This window comes from Struthio camelus, chromosome Z, assembly GCF_040807025.1.
Source record: "Struthio camelus isolate bStrCam1 chromosome Z, bStrCam1.hap1, whole genome shotgun sequence".
Taxonomy (NCBI): Eukaryota; Metazoa; Chordata; class Aves; order Struthioniformes; family Struthionidae; genus Struthio; species Struthio camelus.
In genome coordinates this window covers 46,480,542-46,504,227 of record NC_090982.1, presented here as the reverse complement: position 1 = coordinate 46,504,227, position 23,686 = coordinate 46,480,542, and positions in this window count along the sequence as shown.

Sequence of the window (23,686 nt, the reverse complement as noted above, 5' to 3'; positions counted from 1 at the left end):
GCCCCAGAAATCCTCTAGGGTTAGGGTTAGGCTTAGGGTTAGGCTTGAGAAATAGGGACAGCCTGGAGGCGCCATTGCAGGGGCTCTGCAAAGGGGCTGCCAAGGCAAGGGCGGCCCTGCCAACACACCTGCCCTCGCACCACTTTCTCGTCTCGAACACCCGGGAGCGCTTACTCCCACCATTGGGCCCCGGAAAATCCTCTAGGGTTAGGGTTAGGGTTAGGGTTAGGCTTGAGAAATAGGGACTGCCTGGAGGCGCCATTGCAGGGGCTCTGCAAAGGGGCTGCCAAGGCAAGGGCGGCCCTGCCAACACACCTGCCCTCGCACCACTTTCTCGTCTCGACCACCCGGGGGCGCTTACTCCCACCATCGGGTCCCGGAAAATCCTCTAGGGTTAGGGTTAGGGTTAGGGTTAGGCTGGAGAAATAGGGACAGCCTGGAGGCGCCATTGCAGGGGCTCTGCAAAGGGGCTGCCAAGGCAAGGGCGGCCCTGCCAACACACCTGCCCTCGCACCACTTTCTCGTCTCGAACACCCGGGAGCGCTTACTCCCACCATCGGGCCCCGGAAAATCCTCTAGGGTTAGGGTTAGGGTTAGGGTTAGGCTGGAGAAATCGGGACAGCCTGGAGGCACCATTGCAGGGGCTCTGCAAAGGGGCTGCCAAGGCAAGGGCGGCCCTGCCAACACACCTGCCCTCGCACCACTTTCTCGTCTCGACCACCCGGGGGCACTTGCTCCCACCATCGGGCCCCGGAAATCCTCTAGGGTTAGGGTTAGGGTTAGAGTTAGGCTGGAGAAATAGGGACAGCCTGGAGGCACCATTGCAGGGGCTCTGCAAAGGGGCTGCCAAGGCAAGGGCGGCCCTGCCAACACACCTGCCCTCGCACCACTTTCTCGTCTCGACCACCCGGGGGCGCTTACTCCCACCATCGGGCCCCGGAAAATCCTCTAGGGTTAGGGTTAGGGTTAGGGTTAGGCTTGAGAAATAGGGACAGCCTGGAGGCGCCATTGCAGGGGCTCTGCAAAGGGGCTGCCAAGGCAAGGGCGGCCCTGCCAACACACCTGCCCTCGCACCACTTTCTCGTCTCGACCACCTGGGGGCACTTACTCCCACCATCGGGCCCCGGAAAATCCTCTAGGGTTAGGGTTAGGGTTAGGGTTAGGCTGGAGAAATAGGGACAGCCTGGAGGCGCCATTGCAGGGGCTCTGCAAAGGGGCTGCCAAGGCAAGGGCGGCCCTGCCAACACACCTGCCCTCGCACCACTTTCTCGTCTCGACCACCCGGGGGCGCTTACTCCCACCATTGGGCCCCAGAAATCTTCTAGGGTTAGGGTTAGGGTTAGGGTTAGGCTGGAGAAATAGGGACAGCCTGGAGGCACCATTGCAGGGGCTCTGCAAAGGGGCTGCCAAGGCAAGGGCGGCCCTGCCAACACACCTGCCCTCGCACCACTTTCTCGTCTCGACCACCCGGGGGCACTTGCTCCCACCATCGGGCCCCGGAAAATCCTCTAGGGTTAGGGTTAGGGTTAGGGTTAGGCTGGAGAAATCGGGACAGCCTGGAGGCGCCATTGCAGGGGCTCTGCAAAGGGGCTGCCAAGGCAAGGGCGGCCCTGCCAACACACCTGCCCTCGCACCACTTTCTCGTCTCGACCACCCGGGGGCACTTACTCCCACCATCGGGTCCCGGAAATCCTCTAGGGTTAGGGTTAGGGTTAGGGTTAGGCTGGAGAAATAGGGACAGCCTGGAGGCGCCATTGCAGGGGCTCTGCAAAGGGGCTGCCAAGGCAAGGGCGGCCCTGCCAACACACCTGCCCTCGCACCACTTTCTCGTCTCGACCACCCGGGGGCGCTTACTCCCACCATCGGGCCCCAGAAATCCTCTAGGGTTAGGGTTAGGGTTAGGGTTAGGCTGGAGAAATAGGGACAGCCTGGAGGCGCCATTGCAGGGGCTCTGCAAAGGGGCTGCCAAGGCAAGGGCGGCCCTGCCAACACACCTGCCCTCGCACCACTTTCTCGTCTCGACCACCCAGGGGCGCTTACTCCCACCATCGGGCCCCAGAAAATCCTCTAGGGTTAGGGTTAGGCTTAGGGTTAGGCTTGAGAAATAGGGACTGCCTGGAGGCGCCATTGCAGGGGCTCTGCAAAGGGGCTGCCAAGGCAAGGGCGGCCCTGCCAACACACCTGCCCTCGCACCACTTTCTCGTCTCGACCACCCGGGGGCGCTTACTCCCACCATCGGGTCCCGGAAAATCCTCTAGGGTTAGGGTTAGGGTTAGGGTTAGGCTGGAGAAATAGGGACTGCCTGGAGGCGCCATTGCAGGGGCTCTGCAAAGGGGCTGCCAAGGCAAGGGCGGCCCTGCCAACACACCTGCCCTCGCACCACTTTCTCGTCTCGAACACCCGGGAGCGCTTACTCCCACCATCGGGCCCCGGAAAATCCTCTAGGGTTAGGGTTAGGGTTAGGGTTAGGCTGGAGAAATCGGGACAGCCTGGAGGCACCATTGCAGGGGCTCTGCAAAGGGGCTGCCAAGGCAAGGGCGGCCCTGCCAACACACCTGCCCTCGCACCACTTTCTCGTCTCGACCACCCGGGGGCACTTACTCCCACCATCGGGCCCCGGAAATCCTCTAGGGTTAAGGTTAGGGTTAGAGTTAGGCTGGAGAAATAGGGACAGCCTGGAGGCACCATTGCAGGGGCTCTGCAAAGGGGCTGCCAAGGCAAGGGCGGCCCTGCCAACACACCTGCCCTCGCACCACTTTCTCGTCTCGACCACCCGGGGGCGCTTACTCCCACCATCGGGCCCCGGAAAATCCTCTAGGGTTAGGGTTAGGGTTAGGGTTAGGCTTGAGAAATCGGGACAGCCTGGAGGCGCCATTGCAGGGGCTCTGCAAAGGGGCTGCCAAGGCAAGGGCGGCCCTGCCAACACACCTGCCCTCGCACCACTTTCTCGTCTCGACCACCCGGGGGCACTTACTCCCACAATCGGGCCCCGGAAAATCCTCTAGGGTTAGGGTTAGGGTTAGGGTTAGGCTGGAGAAATAGGGACAGCCTGGAGGCGCCATTGCAGGGGCTCTGCAAAGGGGCTGCCAAGGCAAGGGCGGCCCTGCCAACACACCTGCCCTCGCACCACTTTCTCGTCTCGACCACCCGGGGGCGCTTACTCCCACCATTGGGCCCCAGAAATCCTCTAGGGTTAGGGTTAGGGTTAGGGTTAGGCTGGAGAAATAGGGACTGCCTGGAGGCACCATTGCAGGGGCTCTGCAAAGGGGCTGCCAAGGCAAGGGCGGCCCTGCCAACACACCTGCCCTCGCACCACTTTCTCGTCTCGACCACCCGGGGGCACTTACTCCCACCATCGGGCCCCAGAAAATCCTCTAGGGTTAGGGTTAGGGTTAGGGTTAGGCTGGAGAAATAGGGACAGCCTGGAGGCGCCATTGCAGGGGCTCTGCAAAGGGGCTGCCAAGGCAAGGGCGGCCCTGCCAACACACCTGCCCTCGCACCACTTTCTCGTCTCGACCACCCGGGGGTACTTACTCCCACCATCGGGCCCCGGAAAATCCTCTAGGGTTAGGGTTAGGGTTAGGGTTAGGCTGGAGAAATAGGGACAGCCTGGAGGCGCCATTGCAGGGGCTCTGCAAAGGGGCTGCCAAGGCAAGGGCGGCCCTGCCAACACACCTGCCCTCGCACCACTTTCTCGTCTCGACCACCCGGGGGCGCTTACTCCCACCATTGGGCCCCAGAAATCCTCTAGGGTTAGGGTTAGGGTTAGGGTTAGGCTGGAGAAATAGGGACAGCCTGGAGGCACCATTGCAGGGGCTCTGCAAAGGGGCTGCCATGGCAAGGGCGGCCCTGCCAACACACCTGCCCTCGCACCACTTTCTCGTCTCGACCACCCGGGGGCACTTGCTCCCACCATCGGGCCCCAGAAATCCTCTAGGGTTAGGGTTAGTGTTAGGGTTAGGCTTGAGAAATCGGGACAGCCTGGAGGCGCCATTGCAGGGGCTCTGCAAAGGGGCTGCCAAGGCAAGGGCGGCCCTGCCAACACACCTGCCCTCGCACCACTTTCTCGTCTCGACCACCCGGGGGCACTTACTCCCATCATTGGGCCCCGGAAATCCTCTAGGGTTAGGGTTAGGGTTAGGGTTAGGCTTGAGAAATAGGGACAGCCTGGAGGCACCATTGCAGGGGCTCTGCAAAGGGGCTGCCAAGGCAAGGGCGGCCCTGCCAACACACCTGCCCTCGCACCACTTTCTCGTCTCGACCACCCGGGGGCACTTACTCCCACCATCGGGTCCCGGAAAACCTCTAGGGTTAGGGTTAGGGTTAGGGTTAGGCTGGAGAAATTGGGACAGCCTGGAGGCGCCATTGCAGGGGCTCTGCAAAGGGGCTGCCAAGGCAAGGGCGGCCCTGCCAACACACCTGCCCTTGCACCACTTTCTCGTCTCGACCACCCGGGGGTACTTACTCCCACCATCGGGCCCCAGAAATCCTCTAGGGTTAGGGTTAGGGTTAGGGTTAGGCTGGAGAAATAGGGACAGCCTGGAGGCGCCATTGCAGGGGCTCTGCAAAGGGGCTGCCAAGGCAAGGGCGGCCCTGCCAACACACCTGCCCTCGCACCACTTTCTCGTCTCGACCACCCGGGGGCGCTTACTCCCACCATTGGGCCCCAGAAATCCTCTAGGGTTAGGGTTAGGCTTAGGGTTAGGCTGGAGAAATAGGGACTGCCTGGAGGCGCCATTGCAGGGGCTCTGCAAAGGGGCTGCCAAGGCAAGGGCGGCCCTGCCAACACACCTGCCCTCGCACCACTTTCTCGTCTCGACCACCCGGGGGCACTTGCTCCCACCATCGGGCCCCAGAAATCCTCTAGGGTTAGGGTTAGTGTTAGGGTTAGGCTTGAGAAATCGGGACAGCCTGGAGGCGCCATTGCAGGGGCTCTGCAAAGGGGCTGCCAAGGCAAGGGCGGCCCTGCCAACACACCTGCCCTCGCACCACTTTCTCGTCTCGACCACCCGGGGGCACTTACTCCCATCATTGGGCCCCGGAAATCCTCTAGGGTTAGGGTTAGGGTTAGGGTTAGGCTTGAGAAATAGGGACAGCCTGGAGGCACCATTGCAGGGGCTCTGCAAAGGGGCTGCCAAGGCAAGGGCGGCCCTGCCAACACACCTGCCCTCGCACCACTTTCTCGTCTCGACCACCCGGGGGCACTTACTCCCACCATCGGGTCCCGGAAAACCTCTAGGGTTAGGGTTAGGGTTAGGGTTAGGCTGGAGAAATTGGGACAGCCTGGAGGCGCCATTGCAGGGGCTCTGCAAAGGGGCTGCCAAGGCAAGGGCGGCCCTGCCAACACACCTGCCCTTGCACCACTTTCTCGTCTCGACCACCCGGGGGTACTTACTCCCACCATCGGGCCCCAGAAATCCTCTAGGGTTAGGGTTAGGGTTAGGGTTAGGCTGGAGAAAGAGGGACAGCCTGGAGGCGCCATTGCAGGGGCTCTGCAAAGGGGCTGCCAAGGCAAGGGCGGCCCTGCCAACACACCTGCCCTCGCACCACTTTCTCGTCTCGACCACCCGGGGGCGCTTACTCCCACCATTGGGCCCCAGAAATCCTCTAGGGTTAGGGTTAGGCTTAGGGTTAGGCTGGAGAAATAGGGACTGCCTGGAGGCGCCATTGCAGGGGCTCTGCAAAGGGGCTGCCAAGGCAAGGGCGGCCCTGCCAACACACCTGCCCTCGCACCACTTTCTCGTCTCGACCACCCGGGGGCACTTACTCCCACAATCGGGCCCCGGAAAATCCTCTAGGGTTAGGGTTAGGGTTAGGGTTAGGCTGGAGAAATCGGGACAGCCTGGAGGCGCCATTGCAGGGGCTCTGCAAAGGGGCTGCCAAGGCAAGGGCGGCCCTGCCAACACACCTGCCCTCGCACCACTTTCTCGTCTCGACCACCCGGGGGCGCTTACTCCCACCATTGGGCCCCAGAAATCCTCTAGGGTTAGGGTTAGGGTTAGGGTTAGGCTGGAGAAATAGGGACTGCCTGGAGGCACCATTGCAGGGGCTCTGCAAAGGGGCTGCCAAGGCAAGGGCGGCCCTGCCAACACACCTGCCCTCGCACCACTTTCTCGTCTCGACCACCCGGGGGCACTTACTCCCACCATCGGGCCCCAGAAAATCCTCTAGGGTTAGGGTTAGGGTTAGGGTTAGGCTGGAGAAATAGGGACAGCCTGGAGGCGCCATTGCAGGGGCTCTGCAAAGGGGCTGCCAAGGCAAGGGCGGCCCTGCCAACACACCTGCCCTCGCACCACTTTCTCGTCTCGACCACCCGGGGGCACTTACTCCCACCATCGGGCTCCGGAAAATCCTCTAGGGTTAGGGTTAGGGTTAGGGTTAGGCTGGAGAAATCGGGACAGCCTGGAGGCGCCATTGCAGGGGCTCTGCAAAGGGGCTGCCAAGGCAAGGGCGGCCCTGCCAACACACCTGCCCTCGCACCACTTGCTCGTCTCGACCACCCGGGGGCGCTTACTCCCACCATTGGGCCCCAGAAATCCTCTAGGGTTAGGGTTAGGGTTAGGGTTAGGCTGGAGAAATAGGGACAGCCTGGAGGCACCATTGCAGGGGCTCTGCAAAGGGGCTGCCATGGCAAGGGCGGCCCTGCCAACACACCTGCCCTCGCACCACTTTCTCGTCTCGACCACCCGGGGGCACTTGCTCCCACCATCGGGCCCCAGAAATCCTCTAGGGTTAGGGTTAGGGTTAGGGTTAGGCTTGAGAAATCGGGACAGCCTGGAGGCGCCATTGCAGGGGCTCTGCAAAGGGGCTGCCAAGGCAAGGGCGGCCCTGCCAACACACCTGCCCTCGCACCACTTTCTCGTCTCGACCACCCGGGGGCACTTACTCCCATCATTGGGCCCCGGAAATCCTCTAGGGTTAGGGTTAGGGTTAGGGTTAGGCTTGAGAAATAGGGACAGCCTGGAGGCACCATTGCAGGGGCTCTGCAAAGGGGCTGCCAAGGCAAGGGCGGCCCTGCCAACACACCTGCCCTCGCACCACTTTCTCGTCTCGACCACCCGGGGGCACTTACTCCCACCATCGGGTCCCGGAAAACCTCTAGGGTTAGGGTTAGGGTTAGGGTTAGGCTGGAGAAATTGGGACAGCCTGGAGGCGCCATTGCAGGGGCTCTGCAAAGGGGCTGCCAAGGCAAGGGCGGCCCTGCCAACACACCTGCCCTTGCACCACTTTCTCGTCTCGACCACCCGGGGGTACTTACTCCCACCATCGGGCCCCAGAAATCCTCTAGGGTTAGGGTTAGGGTTAGGGTTAGGCTGGAGAAATTGGGACAGCCTGGAGGCGCCATTGCAGGGGCTCTGCAAAGGGGCTGCCAAGGCAAGGGCGGCCCTGCCAACACACCTGCCCTCGCACCACTTTCTCGTCTCGACCACCCGGGGGCGCTTACTCCCACCATTGGGCCCCAGAAATCCTCTAGGGTTAGGGTTAGGCTTAGGGTTAGGCTGGAGAAATAGGGACTGCCTGGAGGCGCCATTGCAGGGGCTCTGCAAAGGGGCTGCCAAGGCAAGGGCGGCCCTGCCAACACACCTGCCCTCGCACCACTTTCTCGTCACGACCACCCGGGGGCGCTTACTCCCACCATCGGGTCCCGGAAAATCCTCTAGGGTTAGGGTTAGGGTTAGGGTTAGGCTTGAGAAATCGGGACAGCCTGGAGGCACCATTGCAGGGGCTCTGCAAAGGGGCTGCCAAGGCAAGGGCGGCCCTGCCAACACACCTGCCCTCGCACCACTTTCTCGTCTCGAACACCCGGGAGCGCTTACTCCCACCATCGGGCCCCGGAAAATCCTCTAGGGTTAGGGTTAGGGTTAGGCTTGAGAAATCGGGACAGCCTGGAGGCACCATTGCAGGGGCTCTGCAAAGGGGCTGCCAAGGCAAGGGCGGCCCTGCCAACACACCTGCCCTCGCACCACTTTCTCGTCTCGACCACCCGGGGGCGCTTACTCCCACCATCGGGCCCCAGAAAATCCTCTAGGGTTAGGGTTAGGGTTAGGGTTAGGCTGGAGAAATAGGGACAGCCTGGAGGCGCCATTGCAGGGGCTCTGCAAAGGGGCTGCCAAGGCAAGGGCGGCCCTGCCAACACACCTGCCCTCGCACCACTTTCTCGTCTCGACCACCCGGGGGCACTTACTCCCACCATCGGGCCCCAGAAAATCCTCTAGGGTTAGGGTTAGGGTTAGGGTTAGGCTGGAGAAATAGGGACAGCCTGGAGGCACCATTGCAGGGGCTCTGCAAAGGGGCTGCCAAGGCAAGGGTGGCCCTGCCAACACACCTGCCCTCGCACCACTTTCTCGTCTCGACCACCCGGGGGCGCTTACTCCCACCATCGGGCCCCGGAAAATCCTCTAGGGTTAGGGTTAGGGTTAGGGTTAGGCTGGAGAAATAGGGACAGCCTGGAGGCGCCATTGCAGGGGCTCTGCAAAGGGGCTGCCAAGGCAAGGGCGGCCCTGCCAACACACCTGCCCTCGCACCACTTTCTCGTCTCGACCACCAGGGGGCGCTTACTCCCACCATCGGGCCCCGGAAAATCCTCTAGGGTTAGGGTTAGGGTTAGGGTTAGGCTGGAGAAATAGGGACAGCCTGGAGGCGCCATTGCAGGGGCTCTGCAAAGGGGCTGCCAAGGCAAGGGCGGCCCTGCCAACACACCTGCCCTCGCACCACTTTCTCGTCTCGACCACCCGGGGGCGCTTACTCCCACCATTGGGCCCCAGAAATCCTCTAGGGTTAGGGTTAGGGTTAGGGTTAGGCTGGAGAAATAGGGACTGCCTGGAGGCACCATTGCAGGGGCTCTGCAAAGGGGCTGCCAAGGCAAGGGCGGCCCTGCCAACACACCTGCCCTCGCACCACTTTCTCGTCTCGACCACCCGGGGGCACTTACTCCCACCATCGGGCCCCAGAAAATCCTCTAGGGTTAGGGTTAGGCTTAGGGTTAGGCTGGAGAAATAGGGACAGCCTGGAGGCGCCATTGCAGGGGCTCTGCAAAGGGGCTGCCAAGGCAAGGGCGGCCCTGCCAACACACCTGCCCTCGCACCACTTTCTCGTCTCGACCACCCGGGGGTACTTACTCCCACCATCGGGTCCCGGAAAATCCTCTAGGGTTAGGGTTAGGGTTAGGGTTAGGCTGGAGAAATAGGGACAGCCTGGAGGCACCATTGCAGGGGCTCTGCAAAAGGGCTGCCAAGGCAAGGGCGGCCCTGCCAACACACCTGCCCTCGCACCACTTTCTCGTCTCGACCACCCGGGGGCACTTACTCCCACCATCGGGCCCCAGAAATCCTCTAGGGTTAGGGTTAGGGTTAGGGTTAGGCTGGAGAAATTGGGACAGCCTGGAGGCGCCATTGCAGGGGCTCTGCAAAGGGGCTGCCAAGGCAAGGGCGGCCCTGCCAACACACCTGCCCTCGCACCACTTTCTCGTCTCGACCACCCGGGGGCACTTACTCCCACCATCAGGTCCCGGAAAATCCTCTAGGGTTAGGGTTAGGGTTAGAGTTAGGCTGGAGAAATCGGGACAGCCTGGAGGCGCCATTGCAGGGGCTCTGCAAAGGGGCTGCCAAGGCAAGGGCGGCCCTGCCAACACACCTGCCCTCGCACCACTTTCTCGTCTCGACCACCCGGGGGCACTTACTCCCACCATCGGGTCCCGGAAAACCTCTAGGGTTAGGGTTAGGCTTAGGGTTAGGCTTGAGAAATAGGGACAGCCTGGAGGCGCCATTGCAGGGGCTCTGCAAAGGGGCTGCCAAGGCAAGGGCGGCCCTGCCAACACACCTGCCCTCGCACCACTTTCTCGTCTCGACCACCCAGGGGCGCTTACTCCCACCATTGGGCCCCAGAAAATCCTCTAGGGTTAGGGTTAGGCTTAGGGTTAGGCTTGAGAAATAGGGACTGCCTGGAGGCGCCATTGCAGGGGCTCTGCAAAGGGGCTGCCAAGGCAAGGGCGGCCCTGCCAACACACCTGCCCTCGCACCACTTTCTCGTCTCGACCACCCGGGGGCGCTTACTCCCACCATCGGGTCCCGGAAAATCCTCTAGGGTTAGGGTTAGGGTTAGGGTTAGGCTTGAGAAATAGGGACAGCCTGGAGGCGCCATTGCAGGGGCTCTGCAAAGGGGCTGCCAAGGCAAGGGCGGCCCTGCCAACACACCTGCCCTCGCACCACTTTCTCGTCTCGAACACCCGGGAGCGCTTACTCCCACCATCGGGCCCCGGAAAATCCTCTAGGGTTAGGGTTAGGGTTAGGGTTAGGCTGGAGAAATCGGGACAGCCTGGAGGCACCATTGCAGGGGCTCTGCAAAGGGGCTGCCAAGGCAAGGGCGGCCCTGCCAACACACCTGCCCTCGCACCACTTTCTCGTCTCGACCACCCGGGGGCACTTACTCCCACCATCGGGCCCCGGAAATCCTCTAGGGTTAAGGTTAGGGTTAGAGTTAGGCTGGAGAAATAGGGACAGCCTGGAGGCACCATTGCAGGGGCTCTGCAAAGGGGCTGCCAAGGCAAGGGCGGCCCTGCCAACACACCTGCCCTCGCACCACTTTCTCGTCTCGACCACCCGGGGCCACTTACTCCCACCATCGGGCCCCGGAAAATCCTCTAGGGTTAGGGTTAGGGTTAGGGTTAGGCTGGAGAAATAGGGACAGCCTGGAGGCGCCATTGCAGGGGCTCTGCAAAGGGGCTGCCAAGGCAAGGGCGGCCCTGCCAACACACCTGCCCTCGCACCACTTTCTCGTCTCGACCACCCGGGGGCACTTACTCCCACCATCGGGTCCCGGAAAACCTCTATGGTTAGGGTTAGGCTTAGGGTTAGGCTGGAGAAATAGGGACAGCCTGGAGGCGCCATTGCAGGGGCTCTGCAAAGGGGCTGCCAAGGCAAGGGCGGCCCTGCCAACACACCTGCCCTCGCACCACTTTCTCGTCTCGACCACCCGGGGGCGCTTACTCCCACCATTGGGCCCCAGAAATCCTCTAGGGTTAGGGTTAGGGTTAGGGTTAGGCTGGAGAAATAGGGACTGCCTGGAGGCACCATTGCAGGGGCTCTGCAAAGGGGCTGCCAAGGCAAGGGCGGCCCTGCCAACACACCTGCCCTCGCACCACTTTCTCGTCTCGACCACCCGGGGGCACTTACTCCCACCATCGGGCCCCAGAAAATCCTCTAGGGTTAGGGTTAGGGTTAGGGTTAGGCTGGAGAAATAGGGACAGCCTGGAGGCACCATTGCAGGGGCTCTGCAAAGGGGCTGCCAAGGCAAGGGCGGCCCTGCCAACACACCTGCCCTCGCACCACTTTCTCGTCTCGACCACCCGGGGGTACTTACTCCCACCATCGGGCCCCGGAAAATCCTCTAGGGTTAGGGTTAGGGTTAGGGTTAGGCTGGAGAAATAGGGACAGCCTGGAGGCGCCATTGCAGGGGCTCTGCAAAGGGGCTGCCAAGGCAAGGGCGGCCCTGCCAACACACCTGCCCTCGCACCACTTTCTCGTCTCGACCACCCGGGGGCGCTTACTCCCACCATTGGGCCCCAGAAATCCTCTAGGGTTAGGGTTAGGGTTAGGGTTAGGCTGGAGAAATAGGGACAGCCTGGAGGCACCATTGCAGGGGCTCTGCAAAGGGGCTGCCAAGGCAAGGGCGGCCCTGCCAACACACCTGCCCTCGCACCACTTTCTCGTCTCGACCACCCGGGGGCACTTGCTCCCACCATCGGGCCCCAGAAATCCTCTAGGGTTAGGGTTAGGGTTAGGGTTAGGCTTGAGAAATCGGGACAGCCTGGAGGCGCCATTGCAGGGGCTCTGCAAAGGGGCTGCCAAGGCAAGGGCGGCCCTGCCAACACACCTGCCCTCGCACCACTTTCTCGTCTCGACCACCCGGGGGCACTTACTCCCACCATCGGGCCCCAGAAAATCCTCTAGGGTTAGGGTTAGGGTTAGGCTGGAGAAATAGGGACAGCCTGGAGGCGCCATTGCAGGGGCTCTGCAAAGGGGCTGCCAAGGCAAGGGCGGCCCTGCCAACACACCTGCCCTCGCACCACTTTCTCGTCTCGACCACCCGGGGGCACTTACTCCCACCATCGGGTCCCGGAAAACCTCTAGGGTTAGGGTTAGGGTTAGGGTTAGGCTGGAGAAATTGGGACAGCCTGGAGGCGCCATTGCAGGGGCTCTGCAAAGGGGCTGCCAAGGCAAGGGCGGCCCTGCCAACACACCTGCCCTCGCACCACTTTCTCGTCTCGACCACCCGGGGGCGCTTACTCCCACCATCGGGTCCCGGAAAACCTCTAGGGTTAGGGTTAGGGTTAGGGTTAGGCTTGAGAAATAGGGACAGCCTGGAGGCGCCATTGCAGGGGCTCTGCAAAGGGGCTGCCAAGGCAAGGGCGGCCCTGCCAACACACCTGCCCTCGCACCACTTTCTCGTCTCGAACACCCGGGAGCGCTTACTCCCACCATCGGGTCCCGGAAAATCCTCTAGGGTTAGGGTTAGGGTTAGGGTTAGGCTTGAGAAATAGGGACAGCCTGGAGGCGCCATTGCAGGGGCTCTGCAAAGGGGCTGCCAAGGCAAGGGCGGCCCTGCCAACACACCTGCCCTCGCACCACTTTCTCGTCTCGAACACCCGGGAGCGCTTACTCCCACCATCGGGCCCCGGAAAATCCTCTAGGGTTAGGGTTAGGGTTAGGGTTAGGCTGGAGAAATCGGGACAGCCTGGAGGCACCATTGCAGGGGCTCTGCAAAGGGGCTGCCAAGGCAAGGGCGGCCCTGCCAACACACCTGCCCTCGCACCACTTTCTCGTCTCGACCACCCGGGGGCACTTACTCCCACCATCGGGCCCCGGAAATCCTCTAGGGTTAAGGTTAGGGTTAGAGTTAGGCTGGAGAAATAGGGACAGCCTGGAGGCACCATTGCAGGGGCTCTGCAAAGGGGCTGCCAAGGCAAGGGCGGCCCTGCCAACACACCTGCCCTCGCACCACTTTCTCGTCTCGACCACCCGGGGCCACTTACTCCCACCATCGGGCCCCGGAAAATCCTCTAGGGTTAGGGTTAGGGTTAGGGTTAGGCTGGAGAAATAGGGACAGCCTGGAGGCGCCATTGCAGGGGCTCTGCAAAGGGGCTGCCAAGGCAAGGGCGGCCCTGCCAACACACCTGCCCTCGCACCACTTTCTCGTCTCGACCACCCGGGGGCACTTACTCCCACAATCGGGTCCCGGAAAATCCTCTAGGGTTAGGGTTAGGGTTACGGTTAGGCTGGAGAAATAGGGACAGCCTGGAGGCGCCATTGCAGGGGCTCTGCAAAGGGGCTGCCAAGGCAAGGGCGGCCCTGCCAACACACCTGCCCTCGCACCACTTTCTCGTCTCGACCACCCGGGGGCGCTTACTCCCACCATTGGGCCCCAGAAATCCTCTAGGGTTAGGGTTAGGGTTAGGGTTAGGCTGGAGAAATAGGGACTGCCTGGAGGCACCATTGCAGGGGCTCTGCAAAGGGGCTGCCAAGGCAAGGGCGGCCCTGCCAACACACCTGCCCTCGCACCACTTTCTCGTCTCGACCACCCGGGGGCACTTACTCCCACCATCGGGCCCCAGAAAATCCTCTAGGGTTAGGGTTAGGGTTAGGGTTAGGCTGGAGAAATAGGGACAGCCTGGAGGCGCCATTGCAGGGGCTCTGCAAAGGGGCTGCCAAGGCAAGGGCGGCCCTGCCAACACACCTGCCCTCGCACCACTTTCTCGTCTCGACCACCCGGGGGTACTTACTCCCACCATCGGGCCCCGGAAAATCCTCTAGGGTTAGGGTTAGGGTTAGGGTTAGGCTGGAGAAATAGGGACAGCCTGGAGGCGCCATTGCAGGGGCTCTGCAAAGGGGCTGCCAAGGCAAGGGCGGCCCTGCCAACACACCTGCCCTCGCACCACTTTCTCGTCTCGACCACCCGGGGGCGCTTACTCCCACCATTGGGCCCCAGAAATCCTCTAGGGTTAGGGTTAGGGTTAGGGTTAGGCTGGAGAAATAGGGACAGCCTGGAGGCACCATTGCAGGGGCTCTGCAAAGGGGCTGCCAAGGCAAGGGCGGCCCTGCCAACACACCTGCCCTCGCACCACTTTCTCGTCTCGACCACCCGGGGGCACTTGCTCCCACCATTGGGCCCCAGAAATCCTCTAGGGTTAGGGTTAGGGTTAGGGTTAGGCTTGAGAAATCGGGACAGCCTGGAGGCGCCATTGCAGGGGCTCTGCAAAGGGGCTGCCAAGGCAAGGGCGGCCCTGCCAACACACCTGCCCTCGCACCACTTTCTCGTCTCGACCACCCGGGGGCACTTACTCCCACCATCGGGCCCCAGAAAATCCTCTAGGGTTAGGGTTAGGGTTAGGCTGGAGAAATAGGGACAGCCTGGAGGCGCCATTGCAGGGGCTCTGCAAAGGGGCTGCCAAGGCAAGGGCGGCCCTGCCAACACACCTGCCCTCGCACCACTTTCTCGTCTCGACCACCCGGGGGCACTTACTCCCACCATCGGGTCCCGGAAAACCTCTAGGGTTAGGGTTAGGGTTAGGGTTAGGCTGGAGAAATTGGGACAGCCTGGAGGCGCCATTGCAGGGGCTCTGCAAAGGGGCTGCCAAGGCAAGGGCGGCCCTGCCAACACACCTGCCCTCGCACCACTTTCTCGTCTCGACCACCCGGGGGTACTTACTCCCACCATCGGGCCCCAGAAATCCTCTAGGGTTAGGGTTAGGGTTAGGGTTAGGCTGGAGAAAGAGGGACAGCCTGGAGGCGCCATTGCAGGGGCTCTGCAAAGGGGCTGCCAAGGCAAGGGCGGCCCTGCCAACACACCTGCCCTCGCACCACTTTCTCGTCTCGACCACCCGGGGGCGCTTACTCCCACCATTGGGCCCCAGAAATCCTCTAGGGTTAGGGTTAGGGTTAGGGTTAGGCTGGAGAAATAGGGACTGCCTGGAGGCGCCATTGCAGGGGCTCTGCAAAGGGGCTGCCAAGGCAAGGGCGGCCCTGCCAACACACCTGCCCTCGCACCACTTTCTCGTCACGACCACCCGGGGGCGCTTACTCCCACCATCGGGTCCCGGAAAATCCTCTAGGGTTAGGGTTAGGGTTAGGGTTAGGCTGGAGAAATCGGGACAGCCTGGAGGCACCATTGCAGGGGCTCTGCAAAGGGGCTGCCAAGGCAAGGGCGGCCCTGCCAACACACCTGCCCTCGCACCACTTTCTCGTCTCGAACACCCGGGAGCGCTTACTCCCACCATCGGGCCCCGGAAAATCCTCTAGGGTTAGGGTTAGGGTTAGGGTTAGGCTGGAGAAATCGGGACAGCCTGGAGGCACCATTGCAGGGGCTCTGCAAAGGGGCTGCCAAGGCAAGGGCGGCCCTGCCAACACACCTGCCCTCGCACCACTTTCTCGTCTCGACCACCCGGGGGCGCTTACTCCCACCATCGGGCCCCAGAAAATCCTCTAGGGTTAGGGTTAGGGTTAGGCTGGAGAAATAGGGACAGCCTGGAGGCGCCATTGCAGGGGCTCTGCAAAGGGGCTGCCAAGGCAAGGGCGGCCCTGCCAACACACCTGCCCTCGCACCACTTTCTCGTCTCGACCACCCGGGGGCACTTACTCCCACCATCGTGTCCCGGAAAACCTCTAGGGTTAGGGTTAGGGTTAGGGTTAGGCTGGAGAAATCGGGACAGCCTGGAGGCGCCATTGCAGGGGCTCTGCAAAGGGGCTGCCAAGGCAAGGGCGGCCCTGCCAACACACCTGCCCTCGCACCACTTTCTCGTCTCGACCACCCGGGGGCACTTACTCCCACCATCGGGCCCCGGAAAATCCTCTAGGGTTAGGGTTAGGGTTAGGGTTAGGCTTGAGAAATCGGGACAGCCTGGAGGCACCATTGCAGGGGCTCTGCAAAGGGGCTGCCAAGGCAAGGGCGGCCCTGCCAACACACCTGCCCTCGCACCACTTTCTCGTCTCGACCACCCGGGGGCGCTTACTCCCACCATCGGGCCCCGGAAAATCCTCTAGGGTTAGGGTTAGGGTTAGGGTTAGGCTGGAGAAATAGGGACAGCCTGGAGGCGCCATTGCAGGGGCTCTGCAAAGGGGCTGCCAAGGCAAGGGCGGCCCTGCCAACACACCTGCCCTCGCACCACTTTCTCGTCTCGACCACCCGGGGGCGCTTACTCCCACCATCGGGCCCCAGAAATCCTCTAGGGTTAGGGTTAGGGTTAGGGTTAGGCTGGAGAAATAGGGACAGCCTGGAGGCGCCATTGCAGGGGCTCTGCAAAGGGGCTGCCAAGGCAAGGGCGGCCCTGCCAACACACCTGCCCTCGCACCACTTTCTCGTCTCGACCACCCGGGGGCGCTTACTCCCACCATTGGGCCCCAGAAATCCTCTAGGGTTAGGGTTAGGGTTAGGGTTAGGCTGGAGAAATAGGGACTGCCTGGAGGCACCATTGCAGGGGCTCTGCAAAGGGGCTGCCAAGGCAAGGGCGGCCCTGCCAACACACCTGCCCTCGCACCACTTTCTCGTCTCGACCACCCGGGGCCACTTACTCCCACCATCGGGCCCCAGAAAATCCTCTAGGGTTAGGGTTAGGGTTAGGGTTAGGCTGGAGAAATAGGGACAGCCTGGAGGCGCCATTGCAGGGGCTCTGCAAAGGGGCTGCCAAGGCAAGGGCGGCCCTGCCAACACACCTGCCCTCGCACCACTTTCTCGTCTCGAACACCCGGGGGTACTTACTCCCACCATCGGGTCCCGGAAAATCCTCTAGGGTTAGGGTTAGGGTTAGGGTTAGGCTGGAGAAATAGGGACAGCCTGGAGGCACCATTGCAGGGGCTCTGCAAAGGGGCTGCCAAGGCAAGGGCGGCCCTGCCAACACACCTGCCCTCGCACCACTTGCTCGTCTCGACCACCCGGGGGTACTTACTCCCACCATCGGGCCCCAGAAATCCTCTAGGGTTAGGGTTAGGGTTAGGGTTAGGCTGGAGAAATAGGGACAGCCTGGAGGCGCCATTGCAGGGGCTCTGCAAAGGGGCTGCCAAGGCAAGGGCGGCCCTGCCAACACACCTGCCCTCGCACCACTTTCTCGTCTCGACCACCCGGGGGCGCTTACTCCCACCATTGGGCCCCAGAAAACCTCTAGGGTTAGGGTTAGGGTTAGGGTTAGGCTGGAGAAATAGGGACAGCCTGGAGGCACCATTGCAGGGGCTCTGCAAAGGGGCTGCCAAGGCAAGGGCGGCCCTGCCAACACACCTGCCCTCGCACCACTTTCTCGTCTCGACCACCCGGGGGTACTTACTCCCACCATCGGGCCCCAGAAATCCTCTAGGGTTAGGGTTAGGGTTAGGGTTAGGCTGGAGAAATAGGGACAGCCTGGAGGCGCCATTGCAGGGGCTCTGCAAAGGGGCTGCCAAGGCAAGGGCGGCCCTGCCAACACACCTGCCCTCGCACCACTTTCTCGTCTCGACCACCCGGGGGCACTTACTCCCACCATCGTGTCCCGGAAAATCCTCTAGGGTTAGGGTTAGGGTTAGGGTTAGGCTGGAGAAATCGGGACAGCCTGGAGGCGCCATTGCAGGGGCTCTGCAAAGGGGCTGCCAAGGCAAGGGCGGCCCTGCCAACACACCTGCCCTCGCACCACTTTCTCGTCTCGACCACCCGGGGGCACTTACTCCCACCATCGGGCCCCGGAAAATCCTCTAGGGTTAGGGTTAGGGTTAGGGTTAGGCTTGAGAAATCGGGACAGCCTGGAGGCGCCATTGCAGGGGCTCTGCAAAGGGGCTGCCAAGGCAAGGGTGGCCCTGCCAACACACCTGCCCTCGCACCACTTTCTCGTCTCGACCACCCGGGGGCGCTTACTCCCACCATCGGGTCCCGGAAAATCCTCTAGGGTTAGGGTTAGTGTTAGGGTTAGGCTGGAGAAATAGGGACAGCCTGGAGGCGCCATTGCAGGGGCTCTGCAAAGGGGCTGCCAAGGCAAGGGCGGCCCTGCCAACACACCTGCCCTCGCACCACTTTCTCGTCTCGACCACCCGGGGGCGCTTACTCCCACCATCGGGCCCCGGAAAATCCTCTAGGGTTAGGGTTAGGGTTAGGGTTAGGCTGGAGAAATAGGGACAGCCTGGAGGCGCCATTGCAGGGGCTCTGCAAAGGGGCTGCCAAGGCAAGGGCGGCCCTGCCAACACACCTGCCCTCGCACCACTTTCTCGTCTCGAACACCCGGGGGCGCTTACTCCCACCATTGGGCCCCAGAAATCCTCTAGGGTTAGGGTTAGGGTTAGGGTTAGGCTGGAGAAATAGGGACAGCCTGGAGGCACCATTGCAGGGGCTCTGCAAAGGGGCTGCCAAGGCAAGGGCGGCCCTGCCAACACACCTGCCCTCGCACCACTTTCTCGTCTCGACCACCCGGGGGCACTTACTCCCACCATCGGGCCCCAGAAAATCCTCTAGGGTTAGGGTTAGGCTTAGGGTTAGGCTGGAGAAATAGGGACAGCCTGGAGGCGCCATTGCAGGGGCTCTGCAAAGGGGTTGCCAAGGCAAGGGCGGCCCTGCCAACACACCTGCCCTCGCACCCCTTTCTCGTCTCGACCACCCGGGGGTACTTACTCCCACCATCGGGTCCCGGAAAATCCTCTAGGGTTAGGGTTAGGGTTAGGGTTAGGCTGGAGAAATAGGGACAGCCTGGAGGCGCCATTGCAGGGGCTCTGCAAAGGGGCTGCCAAGGCAAGGGCGGCCCTGCCAACACACCTGCCCTCGCACCACTTTCTCGTCTCGACCACCCGGGGGTACTTACTCCCACCATCGGGCCCCAGAAATCCTCTAGGGTTAGGGTTAGGGTTAGGGTTAGGCTGGAGAAATAGGGACAGCCTGGAGGCGCCATTGCAGGGGCTCTGCAAAGGGGCTGCCAAGGCAAGGGCGGCCCTGCCAACACACCTGCCCTCGCACCACTTTCTCGTCTCGACCACCCGGGGGCACTTACTCCCACCATCAGGTCCCGGAAAATCCTCTAGGGTTAGGGTTAGGGTTAGAGTTAGGCTGGAGAAATCGGGACAGCCTGGAGGCGCCATTGCAGGGGCTCTGCAAAGGGGCTGCCAAGGCAAGGGCGGCCCTGCCAACACACCTGCCCTCGCACCACTTTCTCGTCTCGACCACCCGGGGGCACTTACTCCCACCATCGGGTCCCGGAAAACCTCTAGGGTTAGGGTTAGGCTTAGGGTTAGGCTTGAGAAATAGGGACAGCCTGGAGGCGCCATTGCAGGGGCTCTGCAAAGGGGCTGCCAAGGCAAGGGCGGCCCTGCCAACACACCTGCCCTCGCACCACTTTCTCGTCTCGACCACCCGGGGGCACTTACTCCCACCATCGGGCCCCAGAAATCCTCTAGGGTTAGGGTTAGGGTTAGGCTGGAGAAATAGGGACAGCCTGGAGGCGCCATTGCAGGGGCTCTGCAAAGGGGCTGCCAAGGCAAGGGCGGCCCTGCCAACACACCTGCCCTCGCACCACTTTCTCGTCTCGAACACCCAGGGGCGCTTACTCCCACCATTGGGCCCCAGAAAATCCTCTAGGGTTAGGGTTAGGCTTAGGGTTAGGCTTGAGAAATCGGGACTGCCTGGAGGCGCCATTGCAGGGGCTCTGCAAAGGGGCTGCCAAGGCAAGGGCGGCCCTGCCAACACACCTGCCCTCGCACCACTTTCTCGTCTCGACCACCCGGGGGCGCTTACTCCCACCATCGGGTCCCGGAAAATCCTCTAGGGTTAGGGTTAGGGTTAGGGTTAGGCTGGAGAAATAGGGACAGCCTGGAGGCGCCATTGCAGGGGCTCTGCAAAGGGGCTGCCAAGGCAAGGGCGGCCCTGCCAACACACCTGCCCTCGCACCACTTTCTCGTCTCGAACACCCGGGAGCGCTTACTCCCACCATCGGGCCCCGGAAAATCCTCTAGGGTTAGGGTTAGGGTTAGGGTTAGGCTGGAGAAATCGGGACAGCCTGGAGGCACCATTGCAGGGGCTCTGCAAAGGGGCTGCCAAGGCAAGGGCGGCCCTGCCAACACACCTGCCCTCGCACCACTTTCTCATCTCGACCACCCGGGGGCACTTACTCCCACCATCGGGCCCCGGAAATCCTCTAGGGTTAAGGTTAGGGTTAGAGTTAGGCTGGAGAAATAGGGACAGCCTGGAGGCACCATTGCAGGGGCTCTGCAAAGGGGCTGCCAAGGCAAGGGCGGCCCTGCCAACACACCTGCCCTCGCACCACTTTCTCGTCTCGACCACCCGGGGGCGCTTACTCCAACCATCGGGCCCCGGAAAATCCTCTAGGGTTAGGGTTAGGGTTAGGGTTAGGCTTGAGAAATCGGGACAGCCTGGAGGCGCCATTGCAGGGGCTCTGCAAAGGGGCTGCCAAGGCAAGGGCGGCCCTGCCAACACACCTGCCCTCGCACCACTTTCTCGTCTCGACCACCCGGGGGCACTTACTCCCACCATCGGGCCCCGGAAAATCCTCTAGGGTTAGGGTTAGGGTTACGGTTAGGCTGGAGAAATAGGGACAGCCTGGAGGCGCCATTGCAGGGGCTCTGCAAAGGGGCTGCCAAGGCAAGGGCGGCCCTGCCAACACACCTGCCCTCGCACCACTTTCTCGTCTCGACCACCCGGGGGCGCTTACTCCCACCATTGGGCCCCAGAAATCCTCTAGGGTTAGGGTTAGGGTTAGGGTTAGGCTGGAGAAATAGGGACAGCCTGGAGGCGCCATTGCAGGGGCTCTGCAAAGGGGCTGCCAAGGCAAGGGCGGCCCTGCCAACACACCTGCCCTCGCACCACTTTCTCGTCTCGAACACCCGGGGGTACTTACTCCCACCATCGGGCCCCGGAAAATCCTCTAGGGTTAGGGTTAGGGTTAGGGTTAGGCTGGAGAAATAGGGACAGCCTGGAGGCGCCATTGCAGGGGCTCTGCAAAGGGGCTGCCAAGGCAAGGGCGGCCCTGCCAACACACCTGCCCTCGCACCACTTTCTCGTCTCGACCACCCGGGGCCACTTACTCCCACCATCGGGCCCCAGAAATCCTCTAGGGTTAGGGTTAGGGTTAGGGTTAGGCTGGAGAAATAGGGACAGCCTGGAGGCACCATTGCAGGGGCTCTGCAAAGGGGCTGCCAAGGCAAGGGCGGCCCTGCCAACACACCTGCCCTCGCACCACTTTCTCGTCTCGACCACCCGGGGGCACTTGCTCCCACCATCGGGCCCCAGAAATCCTCTAGGGTTAGGGTTAGGGTTAGGGTTAGGCTTGAGAAATCGGGACAGCCTGGAGGCGCCATTGCAGGGGCTCTGCAAAGGGGCTGCCAAGGCAAGGGCGGCCCTGCCAACACACCTGCCCTCGCACCACTTTCTCGTCTCGACCACCCGGGGGCACTTACTCCCATCATTGGGCCCCAGAAAATCCTCTAGGGTTAGGGTTAGGGTTAGGGTTAGGCTGGAGAAATAGGGACAGCCTGGAGGCGCCATTGCAGGGGCTCTGCAAAGGGGCTGCCAAGGCAAGGGCGGCCCTGCCAACACACCTGCCCTCGCACCACTTTCTCGTCTCGACCACCCGGGGGCACTTACTCCCACCATCGGGTCCCGGAAAACCTCTAGGGTTAGGGTTAGGCTTAGGGTTAGGCTGGAGAAATTGGGACAGCCTGGAGGCGCCATTGCAGGGGCTCTGCAAAGGGGCTGCCAAGGCAAGGGCGGCCCTGCCAACACACCTGCCCTCGCACCACTTTCTCGTCTCGACCACCCGGGGGTACTTACTCCCACCATCGGGCCCCAGAAATCCTCTAGGGTTAGGGTTAGGGTTAGGGTTAGGCTGGAGAAAGAGGGACAGCCTGGAGGCGCCATTGCAGGGGCTCTGCAAAGGGGCTGCCAAGGCAAGGGCGGCCCTGCCAACACACCTGCCCTCGCACCACTTTCTCGTCTCGACCACCCGGGGGCGCTTACTCCCACCATTGGGCCCCAGAAATCCTCTAGGGTTAGGGTTAGGGTTAGGGTTAGGCTGGAGAAATAGGGACAGCCTGGAGGCGCCATTGCAGGGGCTCTGCAAAGGGGCTGCCAAGGCAAGGGCGGCCCTGCCAACACACCTGCCCTCGCACCACTTTCTCGTCACGACCACCCGGGGGCGCTTACTCCCACCATCGGGCCCCAGAAATCCTCTAGGGTTAGGGTTAGGGTTAGGGTTAGGCTTGAGAAATCGGGACAGCCTGGAGGCACCATTGCAGGGGCTCTGCAAAGGGGCTGCCAAGGCAAGGGCGGCCCTGCCAACACACCTGCCCTCGCACCACTTTCTCGTCTCGAACACCCGGGAGCGCTTACTCCCACCATCGGGTCCCGGAAAATCCTCTAGGGTTAGGGTTAGGGTTAGGGTTAGGCTGGAGAAATCGGGACAGCCTGGAGGCACCATTGCAGGGGCTCTGCAAAGGGGCTGCCAAGGCAAGGGCGGCCCTGCCAACACACCTGCCCTCGCACCACTTTCTCGTCTCGACCACCCGGGGGCGCTTACTCCCACCATCGGGCCCCAGAAAATCCTCTAGGGTTAGGGTTAGGGTTAGGGTTAGGCTGGAGAAATAGGGACAGCCTGGAGGCGCCATTGCAGGGGCTCTGCAAAGGGGCTGCCAAGGCAAGGGCGGCCCTGCCAACACACCTGCCCTCGCACCACTTTCTCGTCTCGACCACCCGGGGGCACTTACTCCCACCATCGTGTCCCGGAAAACCTCTAGGGTTAGGGTTAGGGTTAGGGTTAGGCTGGAGAAATCGGGACAGCCTGGAGGCGCCATTGCAGGGGCTCTGCAAAGGGGCTGCCAAGGCAAGGGCGGCCCTGCCAACACACCTGCCCTCGCACCACTTTCTCGTCTCGACCACCCGGGGGCACTTACTCCCACCATCGGGCCCCGGAAAATCCTCTAGGGTTAGGGTTAGGGTTAGGGTTAGGCTTGAGAAATCGGGACAGCCTGGAGGCACCATTGCAGGGGCTCTGCAAAGGGGCTGCCAAGGCAAGGGCGGCCCTGCCAACACACCTGCCCTCGCACCACTTTCTCGTCTCGACCACCCGGGGGCGCTTACTCCCACCATCGGGCCCCGGAAAATCCTCTAGGGTTAGGGTTAGGGTTAGGGTTAGGCTGGAGAAATAGGGACAGCCTGGAGGCGCCATTGCAGGGGCTCTGCAAAGGGGCTGCCAAGGCAAGGGCGGCCCTGCCAACACACCTGCCCTCGCACCACTTTCTCGTCTCGACCACCCGGGGGCGCTTACTCCCACCATCGGGCCCCAGAAATCCTCTAGGGTTAGGGTTAGGGTTAGGGTTAGGCTGGAGAAATAGGGACAGCCTGGAGGCGCCATTGCAGGGGCTCTGCAAAGGGGCTGCCAAGGCAAGGGCGGCCCTGCCAACACACCTGCCCTCGCACCACTTTCTCGTCTCGACCACCCGGGGGCGCTTACTCCCACCATTGGGCCCCAGAAATCCTCTAGGGTTAGGGTTAGGCTTAGGGTTAGGCTGGAGAAATAGGGACTGCCTGGAGGCACCATTGCAGGGGCTCTGCAAAGGGGCTGCCAAGGCAAGGGCGGCCCTGCCAACACACCTGCCCTCGCACCACTTTCTCGTCTCGACCACCCGGGGCCACTTACTCCCACCATCGGGCCCCAGAAAATCCTCTAGGGTTAGGGTTA